At 42.0% G+C, this 15,220-nt stretch overlaps 1 protein-coding gene across 1 annotated transcript in view; it reads right to left on the bottom strand.

Annotated features, from left to right (window-relative positions):
* Positions 1-7,181: 7,181 nt before the first annotated feature.
* The window catches only part of ADAD1 (adenosine deaminase domain containing 1), a 49,059-nt gene continuing 41,020 nt past the window's right edge, over positions 7,182-15,220 (bottom strand). The window contains exons 13-15 of the mRNA XM_074542037.1: positions 9,804-11,120; positions 8,995-9,112; positions 7,182-8,836 (exon numbers count right to left, since the gene is read on the bottom strand). The gene's annotated coding sequence lies outside the window, so the exon portion shown is untranslated. The remainder of the gene's footprint in view (positions 8,837-8,994; positions 9,113-9,803; positions 11,121-15,220) is intronic.

Here is a 15,220-nt window from a genome sequence, read left to right on the forward strand (position 1 = left end):
GGTTAATCTTAGCATAATACAATGGTTGGAAGGGACCTTAAATCTCGTCTAGCTCCAACACCCCTTCCATGGGCAGGACACCTTCCACTAGACCAGGCTGCTCAGAGCTACATCCAACCTGGTCTTGGAACACCTCCAAGGATGGGGAGTGCACAACTTTTCTGGGCAACCTGTTTCATGCCTCACCACTCTTACCATAAGGAAGTTCTTCCTAAATCTAATCTAAACCTATCCTCCTTCAGCTTAAAGCCTTTCTCCCTTGTCCTATGCACTTGTGAAAAGTCCCCCTTCAGCTCTCTTGTACCTTTACATCCTAGAAGGTGCTATAAGGTTTTCCTGGAGCCTTCCTTCTCCAAGCTGAACAACCAACGTCTCTCAGCCTGTCCTCACAGGAGAGGTGTTCCAGCCCTGTGATTAACTCAGTGGCTCTCCTCTGGACTAGTTCCAGAGGCAGTTTGGTTGGCAGTGCTAGCAGAGCCTATCTGGGGAAACTGTCAGCACATGGAGTTTATGTGCAGCTGCAGATCTCACAGCAGCACTGCTGCCACTGTGCCTGTGCCAGCATGGGAAGTGTTGCCCTGTCAGCAGCACTGCTTGTGGCCACACTCAGCACTGATCCCTCTTCATACTGCCCCCTCCCACCACCTTCATAAGTATTAATTAAAAGTGATTCATGAAAAGCTTTCACCAGGCAGCAGCTGATTTCTAGTCCAGACATCCCTCAGTGAGAGAGCCGAGGAGCTTGGCCACCCGAGCTCGTGTGCCCTTCCTGCAATTCACAGCAAATATGTCAGCACTGCCATAAATGTCACACCTCCTGTGGCAGGGCTTCATGGCAGCCTCGACCGACTTTTGTCACCCTCTTAGTCACCCTTCCTCCTGGAGTTACCAGGCACTGCACTGACCTGCAGGAACCAGGGCCAGCAGCCAAGCAGGAGGGGCTCAGGAAGAGGCTCCTGCCACTTCTGTGCTCCATTGCTCTCACCTGGCTAGCAAAGCTTGGTTACTTCTCAATCTTCCCTGCAATAATTTTGAAAAAAGCCCGTTAGGGAAATGGAAATTTTTACAGGGTATTTCAGTAGCCTTTATTCACCATTGCACTTAATTTTTTATTTAAATCCAGTGCAATTTGTTGTGAGCTCAGGAACTTCCCTTACTGTCACGGACCAATCCCCCAAATGCACCCACTCCCACCAGTCCAGAGTCAACTTCCACCAAAGCTCATCTGTGCACTCCCTCTTTGGGGATCATTACAGAAAACTGCTCACCATATGGAACTGGAAACATACTTCTGGTCTCATTTGATCAAGAGGGACAGGAATTTTGGTTCAGGCAGGGGAATCACTGTCCTTTAAAGCCCCAAGGAAGCCAATGTCCCACCAGATCCAGGCATCAACCCTGCTTGCCAAGCCTTACAGAGCTGCAGAAACAGTCACAGCCTTTGCCCAGGTGAAGGGAACTACAAGGACAGATCCAGCTTGAGGGGACAGAAAACCAGCTGGGGTAGCCCTGGCAGCCTGTGGCACCAGGCACTACTCCTGCATCCAAAGGAATGCACGACAGGCATTGATGTTTTCTGTCTCCGGGTTTGATGTTTTCTTTTCACCCCTCTGCTGTAATTTAACTAAAGATGATGTTACCAGTGTGCCTAATTTTTTGTACTCAGCCTCACAAAGGTCTTGCCCTGATGATTTTGAGGTTCCACAGCTTGTCACATAAAAAAAGCAGTGCCTCACACTGGTTTTAAGTGTGCTGCATTTTGACTGGACTTATTGTTATGTTTTATTATATATTTACTTTTACTTAAATTTTCTATAGTCTGACATATGCTTCAAATACTTAATGAAAGAAGCAAAAATAACCTTCTAATTCACCAACAAAGTCATCTCCCAGAATTAATCAGTAAAAGCCATTTTCAAGTAAAATGATACCACATTGCCAGAATGACAAGCACAGAATTGCCTCACAGAACTGAATAAGAGAAACCTCATGTAGACTTTCTACTGTGAATCATCCTTTTTTTAATTATTTTTAGCTAGAGGCTAAAGATAGGGTGATTCATCCTATTCTGAAATTGTTTTATGTTTCAATACACTACAACTTTGTTTTCTGCAACATCTTTTAAGCAATACTGGGAGAGCAGAATAAGATTTAAATCAGTCCCAGTAGAAGAGAAAAACAAGTCTGGGGACAAAAGGAGGCATTTTCCATCTGAGATTTAAGAAGGAGTGGAGCAGCAATGAGGCAATGAGGCAGTTTTACAAAAAAATCACTCTCAAGGCAACCAAAATTAATCTGTTTAAAAAAAACCCTCAAGGTTTCTGAAGACAGAGAGAGAAATGGTCAGTATTAGGTGAAAAAGAGGAAATTGGGAGATATGCACTTCACAAACAGTGAGGCCCTGGGAGCTGTTCCTTCACCAGCTTGTGATGTGGACAGGCCATAGCAAGAAATGAGCAGGATAAGTCAGGTTTGGGAGAGCATCTCTTGCCCAAAATGAGGATATCTGGCTTTGAGACTTGTAGCAAGGAAGCTGAAACAAACCCACACGTTTTCTTGCCCAGACAGCCTGAGTGACTGCGGGCAGCCACTAGCTGTGACTAATGCCACAGAGATTCTTACCAGTGCCAACACCAGGCAGGTCCTGCTTCCTACAGCAGGTCCCACATGGTTGGCACTGAAGGCACTCACTCAGGTACCTCTTACCTACAAATTCAGGAGGAAAATATTGCCTGTACATTTAATTCTCAGAGCCTTGGGTGAACTAATGTATTTGGTGCAGTCATCCCAGGAAAACTGCTTGCCAGCCTTTTTAGTGTAAAGAACTGTCTTGAGCTCCTGGCTGCCCTCACAGGCAGTTTTGCAGCATATAAACAACAACAAGAACACCGGTGAGGAACAAGGCATTAATGAGGTCAAGCTTTCAGGTTATTTACTTCCCTCCTAGGTAATGGGCTATCAAAATATAAATCACCCCACCCTAGCTTCAAAACACCAACATGCAGCACTAAGGTGGGGCAACCCAAGGACATTCCCTCCCTGCTGTTTTCTTAACAAAACATTATTCTTGATCTGTGCCCAAGCAAGAGCAGTTGGGCACAGAAACAATGTCTACAAGACCCACCTCAAAGAAAATCTTGATTGCTGCTTTATGTCTTGAAGCTCTCAGGGGTCAGGGATTATGGGCAGCTTCCCTGTGTGCCAGCTTTTTTCATTTCTAAGAGGCAACTGAGCTTTATCCTGCATTGCCATGCACTCTATAAAGCAGCCAAGAAACAAAAAGGATGAGGTCTATTTTTTAAAATTGATATGAAATATTTTAAATTTACTTAGATTTCTAAAGCAAATCAAGTGCTTTGACATTTGCAAGACTGCTTGTTATGGAAGCAGTATCCAAAAGGAAACAAGCTCATTCTCTTGTGCCAAGCTAAGTTAGAGAATGTGACCTCCTGGTGATTACTCTTAGCTCCTAAGTAAATCCACCAAACCTTTCCCCTGAGCCTCACATCTCCCTAAATCTCAGCCTTGGCAAGGAAGGACTATGCAAGTATTTTGTAAAATCTTTTGTAAGAAGACCACATGGGTTTTGAATGGGAAGCCCTCAAGTCATTTAATAATTTAGAAATAATATGACAATAATTTAGAAATAATATGACAATTTGTCTTTCGAGTTACTTCCTACCGTATCCTCTTGATGAAATGAAGGCTGTACGCCTTCACAATTTTCCATTTAGACAGAATTCCACCAGTTTAATCAAACTGAAACATTAGGTACTGTTATGGTCCTTATACCTTCAGATTTCCTAACTGATAACCCACATACTATCCGTTAACCCATTGCATCATTCACAAGAATAAACAACCTGGGCTCTGCATACAGGAAGCTGAACAAAAAGGAAATAGACAATATTAGTTTTCATGTACATATTTTCACCTCTCAGAGATCAGACTGACATATTTTTAGATCAAGGTGGTCCTTCAGATGTACCTGTTAAGTTCCCTATGGATACAAAAGGGCACTTCCTGTTTTTAAAGTTTCAGCCTTTTTCATTTAAACCACCATTACCTCACTCCCACTGAAGGATGGAAGCGATGGTCCATAAGGGTAGCAAAAGTCAGATTTATGCCCCATTCACAGCTATCATCTGTACTGCAATATTAAGGGTTAGGTGCTTGTGTAATGCCAAAGATCAGCACCTCATGTGTTCAAATGTACACAATGGAAGGGGCAATGGACAATACACCCATTTACTTGGGGACACAGACTACAAAATCCAGATTTTTTTGCTTAATAAGGAAGTCTTTCCTCAATTTCAGTAAAAAGAAGGTGTTTAATACTCTGCTCAGCAGAGGTGGAAGCCCTTCCAGACTTTAGTTTAGCTCCTCACTTCAGTCACAGAACCACATACCCTCTTTCAAGGTACATAGGAAAAGGACTCAGTGAACTCCTTCCCAATGGAAGATGTAAACAATTATTCATGAGCAACAAATTAACAATGAGAAATCGTGGACTTTGTCCCTGCCAGAAAAGAATGAATGTGATTTAGTGTAACCAGAGAATCCATAATCAAACCAGTTTTATCACTCTGAGTGTCCCAGTTCTAGCAAAGATGGAGTTGCCTTTTTTCACAGCAGTGCCATTGGGGCTGTTGGTTAGATTTGTAAAATCTTTTGTAAGAAGATTTCTCACACTCACAAACACACCAGTGCTTTGTCTGTGCCTGAACAATTCTTGCACAGCAACAAGGCTCTCTCCAGAAGGCAATTTGCTGCACACTTAATTTTGGTCATAGAAATAAAGACTGATTTTTCAGACCCTCCAATAAACCTTTAGTGGGATTGAATCACATTACTTGGTCCCTAAGTTATTTCAGGGGCTGTTTATGAAATATGGCACTGATTTTTGCTGAAATTATTGCAAAAAAAGATTGTGACTGATACGTTTGTTCTCAAATTCTTTTAAAGATTATCTTTCAGTGAATCAATACAGGCAGAACATTGCTTGGGGCACTTTGTAGGAGAATTCCTTGAAATGTAGTGGACAGCAGGCTGAGCAGTGAGTCAGTGGAGCTGCTGGGAAGGTCAGGAATAGCAGTGCTGTCCCAGGGCTAGGGAGCAGTGCTCCATACAACATCCAGCCCCAGGTGTGCTGGGCAGAACCTGCCTTCCCAAGGCCCTCTGTGTGCATGCACTTGTTTGACCTCAACCCCACAGAAATCATTAACCTTCCCCCTGAGAAAGCCCAAGAAGATATCTTGTTCCCAAAAGCAAAGGTCCTTTGTGCAGCAGCTATTTTTCCCTCTGCTGTCCATGCCACCTCAGGAAATAAGCACTTGTACTTTGAACACCTCCCTCTTTTCCCATAAAACAGTTTCCCTTAGCTCTAAGATTGTCACTCTCAGGATGCTGAGTGGAAACAGTGTCCTCTGCAAACAAACCCACAACACAGAGACAATGAAATATTGTCCCTCCACAGCACTGGACAGGAGATAGCTTTTAAAGATGCTTCTGCATTGTTTTTTCACTGTAGCTCTGGTCTAAGTCAGCCACAAAGAGAGAAGAGGTGATAAGAAAGTGAAGCAGCTGAACTTACAGGTGTAGGGAGTCTCCACCTATCTCTCAGCAGAATATCTGTATTATTATTTTCTGGGGCTAAGTGTACTCAGAGCTGCTGACACTATTCACAAGTCCACTAGAGAGCAGCTATGCCTCACACTCAGCAAGGTTGTGTTTTAATTCATTTCTCTGACATTTAGTGCACTTCACTCAAATGACTAATCAGCCCTGGGAAGCTTTCTCAGTACTAAAGTGAGAGGCAACGCAGGTGTGCATTCAGCTGCTCTGATTTATGCACAGATATGTGAATCTCCACCCTGGCACTGAGCTGCTCTTGTTCATTTTTTTTTTTTTTGCACAGTGTCATTCTTGAACAAATCTTGGCTCATAGGAGAAGAAAAGTAAATCAACACCCTGGACGTGCAAGTTCCCTTGAATCCCTTCAGTAAGGAATGTGCAGATTTCTTGGAAGAAGTCCAGGGCAAGAGGCAGCCAAAGGGACTGTCATTCCAGGCAATGGATAAAATGGGAACAGAAAAAAATAGCTAAATAAGGCTCTTTTACCCCATTTTCACTAGGTGCAATAAAGTGCTGTGTAGGTCTAAAGAACAATAAGGCACAGCAGTCCACAGCAACCCATATTAGGCCATTTTCCACTAACTTATGGACGATTTTAAGTAACACTGAAGATTGATTTACACTAATGAGAAGACAATGTATTGTATGAAATACAACTTTATACAGAGAAGACAATCTAATGTACAAAATACTGGCTTCTCATGACCATCCTCTCAGTCTTAATAAAAACATTGAAGTTTTCTTTCTTTAAACATCAAGGAGCAGCATAAATGTAATGAATTTGAACGAATTTTGGAATTCGTTTGAATTCCAAAAGTTTCACTACTTTTCTTTTTGTAAGAGAAAAAGGAAACTACCTGTCCAAACAGGTGGCAATCCAGATTCCCTAGCCCAGTAAGTTAATGAAAATTGTCCTGGCCCTGTTAGAAGCAGACAAAAATTATGAAGGCAGAAGTTCTTTTACCTTCAACCTGCATTATCCCTGCCTCTTATGAACTGCCTTGAAGTGCCTGGGTATTTCTGCTTTAGCACACTGGCTTACTGACCTTCTTTTTCTATATCAGATCACTTCACCCTCCTGCATCAAGCAGGAAGGACAAGAACCAACCTCAGGCTTTTTATACCGAAGGTCTGATTTTACTTGTGTCCTTTTCCTTGGCCCACCATTTTCTGGAATACTGGTTACTCACTGTATATAACTCTGGCACTGTTTGTCACCTGTGAAAAAACAAAAATTTTTCAGAGCATGTGTACTGAAACATAAAGATCTAAGAAAGCACAGAGAATGACTACAAATGTTGGACTGATCATCTAAACAAGGGAGAGCATCTTTTTAATTTGACAGAAACCATACAAAATGGCATAAAACACACTGCAACTATTGAGATGAACAAGAAAAAAAAAGCTCATTGCAGGTTGGATATTCTGCTTTAAACAATGAAGAAAGGTTGATTTCCTAGCTTTTAAAACTATTTCAAATAAAACTCCATAATTAAATATAATTAATGGACAACTGAAATGATCATATGAAAGCGTCAGCACAGAATATTTTTATATTTCTAGTTATTTATTAGCTTTGACACAAATCGAACTTAATAAAAACAATCAGGATATGATAAACAGAGCTGAGAGGGGAAGTGTGCACTGAACTAGGTCTAGCAATAAAGGAGAAAACAATGCAGCTCAGACAATGAGTAAGGAGAGCTTCCATGGCACATGATTATATCGCAGGGTAGAACCGTTTCATCTCTGCTCAATTTAAAGGCAATTTAAAGCAAATGGTGACATTTCTCTCAGTGTGGCCAAATCAGTAGTGGAGAGGGCAATGGCAAGAAAAAGAGAGAAAAAAAAAATCTTCAGGGTCTGTTGCTTATCTACCATACTCTGCATTTTTCACAGCACATTCTTTAACCTTTCCTTGCAGATCCAGCACAAACAGTGTTTGAAAGCGCATCAGCCTCCTTTGATCTCCGGGTATTGTTTTGGAAATTACATCTTTGTCTCCTTTTTTCTGAGATTCTCGTGAGCTTTCCTGTCCTCAGGTTAAATGTTTCCACTTCCCTTCACATTTTTGCCCTTTGTGCAGCAGTATCAAGTACAAGCTTTTTGCAGCCTTTGGAGTGCCATCAGCATCTCTTCTGATTTTTCAGCTGTGCCCTCAACATAGGGGTTCAAAACTGCAGCAGGAGAGATTTAAGAGATGCAGCTATCCTGGGAGGCTCAGCTACCAAGCAGAAGAGGCATTGACAGGGTTTTTCCATAGGTTGAATAACAAAGTAGTTGTGTAATCTTTATTATAGTCAGAAGAGGAGAATCCAGGAGTGGAAACTGAGCTATATGGGAATGAATGATGAACCCTATTGCTTCTGAGTAAAATCTGGGTGCTTCAGAAGAGAGCTAATCCTTGGTTATCTGCCATATATTGCAGTGATAATGGGGAAAATGTGATTTTCAAAAGCTACCGTTGCTCTGGGCTAGGATCTTCAGTGCCTCCTTGTTTGCCTTTTGGTTTCCCACGAGATAGCTCAGAGAAACAGGACTGTCCTGCTCAAGGAACAGGTATCAATTGTAAAGTGTGCAAGAAGCTCATAAGTAACAGGCAAGTAAAATGTCCTTGACCAGAAGAGTACTTTCAGAGACCAGTTTTACCATTTTCTTGTATATTCACTGACAGATGCAGACATCATATTTGCTGTCTCCAATTTATGAAAAGAAAACACAAGCACGAAAAGATACCTTAATTTGCCAGTCAAACATACAATGTTAGAGTAACATTTTAAATTTTTTTCCTTGAAAAGGAACAAGTCTCCAGGATGGACCAATGAGATAGTAATGAGGAATTAAAATTTATGGTCTTCTATCGATGTTTTGATATGGAAATTACTGAAAATTATTAAGATGAATCTTGCAGTCATCCCTCTGAAATAGCTAAGTGGGTGATCACACTTTCAATCTTTATTCACAAAGAATGCTTTGACTAATGTTTTCAGACAGATTTTGGTACTCCCACAAACACACTGAGTCGTTGTTTCTTTTCACACAAATAGTAATTTCACTTACATATCAGCAAGAAACTTTGTTTTATTAACTTGAATGTTATTTCTCTTCTCCTTTGTTTTCAATCCAGAGGTCTTCGCTCATTTTTAATTCATTCCCATAGGTTCACTCAGAGGGAATGGTGAACATGTTTCTGGGAACTTGCCTGAAAGAGGCAAAAGTGTTGTTGGTGAAAACTCCAAAGTTTGGGCAGTCACTGCTGCCAACAGTGAAGGGAATGGGCTTTGCCAATATTAGAGGTTCAGGTGTCCTGTACTGCTGCAGCTCAGCTTTCTGGGGAGTTACAGGATGGGAGGCACTCACCAGAGCAGAAGGGGAGGAGTAAAGGCTCATACAGGTGGTCCATGGCTCTCCTGGCTCCAGTTAAGTGATGATTCTGTCATCCTGAGAATCAGTTCACTGAATGCAGTGTGGAACTCAACTACAGAAGGAAAAACACCCAAGTGATCAAGTGGCCCACTGTGTTTTGTTGGAATTGCTACTGCTTTTGCTGCAGCTCCTTCTGTCTTACTTTTAGATTCTTTAGTCTTGGTTTTTAAAAATTTATTTATTTAGACCACCTTTTCAGACTAGAGATACTGCTGGTGACCTTAAATGGTACCAGCACCATCGTTTACTCTTAATTATTTTACTAAGCTGTTTGGGGTTTTTAAAATCAAATTCTCAGGTGGAAGATTTTTATTTTATAATTCCTCTGTCATTTTCCACAGTTACTTACTCTATTTATCTCCACACTTAAGAAAACGCTTTCCTCTCGCATCTGGCTCTCTGTATTTAATTTAAAATTTCCTTCCTCAACCTTAATCATAGCCAAGAATATCTCGACTTGTCTCACTTTTTGAGGTCAAAAATGCTCACAATGCATCTTAAAACATTTCCATTACCATTTCTACTGAATGCAAGGAAAATATGTTGACTTCATTAAAACAAAAAGAATAAAATTGAACCAGAGATAATTTTCATAAATTAGATGTACAGATTTCACAGCTCAGAAACAAGGATGTCGAATGTGTCCAGCCTATACAGCCTCCTACACAGAAACCACAAGGTTTCAACGACAAGTCAGTGAAACCACAGCATTCAGCTTTTTATCCAAGACAAGCTCTACCCACCGGGTGCTGCTGCCTTGGTGTGCTGACTGCTCACACAAGAGTTTTTCCAAGGTTCGCTAAAGGTGCTGACCTGTGAAGAGAAATGAAACTCATTATGCAAACAACTCTGCTATATAGCTTCTCAAATCTGTATGTGTGTGCACATAACAGATATATCTGCAGGCACAGGCACACACATCCATCCCTGCATTAGATACAGCTACTTACAGATGAAGAGACATCTGGAAAAAAAAGAAAAAACAAGAAAGACTGTTTTTACAATGTTACTAGCTTATCTGTTAAGCTAAGTTACCTCAGCATTCTTCAGCCTCCTGTAAACAATTAAACAGCAGATCTAGTCATGAAGTTAGAAGTTATAACTAAGTGCATTTCATCACCAGAGCAATTAATGTATGAGAAACAGAAGAGTATTCCCATTTAAGAGAATTTTAGATAAGTATAGCCACTTCTGCATCAGGGCTTTTATTGTTGTAACTGCCTGAAAAGTAACAACAAATCCTGCCTGAACAACACCATACCTTCAAGAGTGCTAAATGTGCAGAGTTAAGATTCCCCTAAACACTCTTCCATAAAACAATTCTGCCAGAATCATGAAATGGTGTCTGCACTGGCACCAAATTGCTGTTCCTGGAATGATGCTCCTGAGTGGGAGCCACTGGCCCCCTCGGCCTCATGTGCTAAGGAGGCCCTTGTTGCATAGCAGATCACAGTTGTGCTCAGTAGTAGAGCAGTAGGAGGGGAGTGTCAGGCTTCTAGCAACTCATTTCTATTTGCAAATTTGTCAGGTGTGCTAAGGAGAAAATAGGGTTTATAGTGAAATGATTGCAATTAAAACAAAACTAAACAAACGATCCCTCAAGGCCTTTGCAAGAGGGATTTCACTGTATTGACCCAAGGCCCTTGTAACAGAGGCTCCTCAGATTGTGACAAACTGTGACAGAGCAGCAGTGACCTGAAGTAGAAATTTCTTTAAATGGCTTTGCTGCTGAAGAAAGCACCTGGATTTGTACTCCCTGAGAACTGCAGACATGGCTTCTGCCTCAGCCTTCACTTCAGCTATGCAGGGTGACACAGCAAAGCCTCCCCTCTGCTGCAGGGGCTGAAGTACAGCACATCTGGAGGCTGATCCAGTGGCCTGCAGCACACACAGCCGTGGTGCTCAGGGCAAGCTGAGGAGCTGCTGTGCAAGCAAGGACTTGGAGTCACTCCAAAGGGATCCAGACCACATCCTCCCGTGCAATGTCACACTGCTCCTCTGTCCTCACTACTTCTTGCTGTGCCAGAGGTGCCCCAGCACCATGAGATGTGACACTGGCCCTGGGAAGACACATAAGAAAGGGCAGGAGAATAATGTGACCGAGTTCATAGGATTTGGAATCAACACTATCATTAAAAATAATTCTATTAGAAATTGAGTATAAACAGTAAACACATATAGATAGAAGAATGAGGGTACAATCTGTGGTATTTTGGCAGTACCTGAAAGCAGAACTAGTCAGAAATAAGTGGTATTCAGTCATCTGCTTCTACCAATAACAACCATAATAAAAAGGAGAAAATTGCATTTTATGTTGAAGATCACTTTATGTAAAAAGTATTATAAAGACCAAATCAGAGTGGATCTGCTGGAGGAGGGAAAAGGGGCCACAGCCCCTCAGTGGCTGTGCCCTGTGTTTAGCTTTAGGCTGTGTAAGGAGGAACAATGCACTGCTGTGGAGATCCCACACAAGCTCAGAAGCCTCACCAAACCCTGGGGGTGACTTCCAAAAGAATCTGTAACATCAAACATTGAATCCTTTTATCAAAACTGTAGTGTCATGCTGATCACCATGCAAGGCATAAGAGGATACAGGGAGCCCCAGCTGCCAGTGGAATGGTTAGCTGTGTACCAGACTGTGCACCACACACATCTTGAGCCTGTTCAGAGGTTGTTTTATGCTACTGGTATTGTAACACAGAAGTGTGTCAGTCTCTTTTGACTTCTGCTCCTTCTGTTCACTAATAGTAGTAAATGAACAAGGGAAGCATCTTGCATTGTTCCATTCTGCATCCTCCATTCATTGTCCAACACCTTCATGTACCTTTTCTGATTTTTCTTGCTCAACACTTGGGATGAACATGACACATGCTGTTGGGTTTCAGCATTACCACACCCCTGCTTTTCACACCACAGGCTTATCTCTTACTGGAATCATTGGGAGATGTGTTGGGAATGCTGGGAAACAGACAGCACTCCTGTGGTAGAAAGGTGGTGCTCTGTAGGCCATCCTTCACAGGGAGACCTGCCATGCATCAAACCCCTGAGCAGCACAAGTCCTGGCTGCCACACAGAGCAGGAGCAATGACTTGCCCCAACCTCTCCCCATCTGTGGCTTTCAGCTGAACAACTCCTTTCTGCCCTCAAAATTTTAAGAGAACTGTGGTAGCCAAACATCCTGTCAGCTGCTGCCTTGTCTTCTAAACGTGGCTGTCCTCGGGTAGTGAGGAAAGATTATGAGCATGACTGTGAAGAAGAATGAAGCTCTCTATGAAAGCTGGAACACAGCTCAGGCACAGCTCTGAGCTCTTAGTTACAGGGATCAAACTGTTCAGGCCTTATGCAGGAGTTTGTAGCTGAGATGTGAAAGGAACTGCATGCCATGGCTCAGTGCAGTGGCAGAGGAGCTCACTTGGTCACACAGTGAGGCTCCTTCCATCCTACATGCAGAGAAAGTTGAGACCCAGGAGGTGGGAGGCTGCTCCCAGCACTAGAGGATACTTAAAATCATGTGCCCACATGAGGACAGCTCTGAATATCTGGCTCTCTGCAGGGTGGGTCTAAGCTTGTCTCAGGCTCGAGGTGTTGACAGGATGTTTCCTCAGTACAGTTTGTCATTAGTAGTTGGTAAGGACACAAATACATCAAACTATGTGCCTAAGAAGCATTACTGGAAAGAAACAGGCAACAAGTTAGCCCTGGAGAAACATTATGGAGGATGTAAATAATTTTATATTGCTGCCTATTAATATTTTAGTGTCTGTGTCTCCACATTGAGTTATATTACTCTCATTTTTTATAGCAAATACAAGTAAGAATAAGTTTTTTTTCCCAAGTTAGGTTTTTCCTTTACAAATACAAAACAAAGTTCAAAGACCAAAGAGCTACACTGAAGCTTATAATAGGAAAAAAAGACTACAAGAGAGTAGAACTGTCTTGCAAAGCTACCAGAAATATTTTGAAGACTAGTTTTTCTAAATCTGTTTTACAGGAATCTTCTTCCTAGTCTCCCATTTTCCAGTGTAACTCTCTCCCCTTGTCTCCTACAATCCCTCAAGTCACGGACAGTACATAGATGAAATTTCACAAACCTAAGTTATAAAAATTCTTTGAAAGCAGCCCTGTATATCACAGACTTTTCTGGCTGAGCCATATTGCAATGACTAAGCCATGGGAAAAGCCTCCATTGAGCTCTCCTGTAAAGGAAAATGTGGGTGGGGAACCGGGCTTTCGGGGTCGAAGTCATGCAGCTCTCGGGTGGCACCATCGCGAAGAGGAAAGAGGAGGGCTGGGCGCGGCGGGCTCGGCCGGGAGGTTTCTCACATTTCCTCTTTCCAGCCATCCCTGCGGGGCCGGGCCGGGGCCGTGCGAGAGAGGCTGTCAGTGTTTGACTCAGCGTGTTCCTAAGCCGCAAGAGAGCCCTGACGTATATAAAAACTTGCTGCTCGCTCTTATCTGATAAGGGGGATATCAAGGAGTTTTCTCCACTGCCTAGACAATAGAGGAAGTCCTCCTTTGTCCCTGCATTTCACTTTCTCTGTCAGCATGGCTTCCTTGATGCCGTTCTTGTGGCCTCACAGCCTCTACCACAAAACAGAAGTCTATACAGCAGCTCTAGAGACCTGATATGCAAACAAAAGTTATCACATTCTCAGATGCCCATTGTTTAATTTCCCATTTACTCCACCAGCTTTAAAACTGATCTCTGATGTAACTGATTTAATTTGGAGTAGTTTAGACAGAGCAGTCTCACCTCCCATGATTTTGGTGGAGCTCTGCCTCTGCTCCTGTAAGCCCTGAGCTTCTGAAAATACATGGAGAGTTACCCTGTGCATTAACTAAAGTTTTGAAATGGTTCTGAAGTTGTCTGCACCAGCAAAAACCTTCACTCATCTCTTTGCATGAAACACTGCCAAGCACCTCAAGATGTCCCAGCTAACAGAGTTCTGTTACACATCCAAGTGGGAAGTTCCCAACCTATCAACCAAATAAAGATGTATAAATGGCTGACAATGCCACCACGACCACCTACTGTAGCTGAGCTCAAAGAAACTTTCCAGAGGAATCCACAGTTGAAATACTGGCAAAAAGAAGTAAAAGTAAACATTAGCACCAGCCTGTTTCTTTACCATGAACACTTCCAATCGTCAATCAAAAATTGGATTAGAGAATAAATGAATGTTCATCCCCATTACCAGGCAACAACCTATGTAAAAGTTATGGTAAAGAGGAGCAAGGCAAGACTTCTCTTTGTGTAAAGAATACCACTGTTGGAAAAAACCTCTCTGCGTTCTCAGCAGCCTCAGGCAGGTGTCAGACAAAGAAAAAATAATTCTGCAATGCTTGACAGGAATGGGATGGAGGGAGAGAAGATAAAAAGAAGTATTGGTCACCATGTGGCTTCTCAAACCAAAGATGCTGTTGACTTCCTTTAATGAACCCTAGCCATAAATTAACAGACATTTCAAATAAAACTTAATTAGATCCTCTGTACTTCACAGTGCAGCTGTGCCGCTTATCTAAAATTATTTTAAGATTAATCCATAGGGGGGACGAAAAATCATCACATTACCTTTCCTTCGAGAAATAAAATTTCAGACTATGTGATAGAAGAAAGTATTTTTTCTTACTTGTTTCAGTTCTCCTTTTTCAGAATTTCTCTTTTATTGGGTGTTAGTAGCTATCTCTTTCACCAGGAGAGAGTCTGTGTGTGCATGCATGAGACTGAGTGCAGTTATGTGTATTTACACATACACTTTTAAAATTTACTCCTTTAGGCTATTCATTTTCTGAATGGTGAAAAATTACTTAAGCACATAAACAGTATAGAGTAAATAATCATTTGCACATAGAAAAGAAACATGCCAGAGCATGTTAGATAGAGCTGTCACCAGCTTAAACACTCGTTTTTAAATGAACAATGAACAAGTGACCCAGCCTGACATCCCAAATTCACCCACCAGACAGATTTATACAGGGAATTTTATACCATGTCAGAATACTATACAGCTTACCAGACATCCAACTGCAGTCCAAACTCTGTGTAGATTTTGCAAAGCATCCCCAAAGCCATCTGGAATCTTCAGATTTTCAAAAGAAAATATTTAATTTGACAGATACCTGACCATCTTTTTATTCATCACAACTGAAGGTGCCCAAG

The sequence above is a fragment of the Zonotrichia albicollis genome, chromosome 5, assembly GCF_047830755.1.
Source record: "Zonotrichia albicollis isolate bZonAlb1 chromosome 5, bZonAlb1.hap1, whole genome shotgun sequence".
Taxonomy (NCBI): domain Eukaryota; kingdom Metazoa; phylum Chordata; class Aves; order Passeriformes; family Passerellidae; genus Zonotrichia; species Zonotrichia albicollis.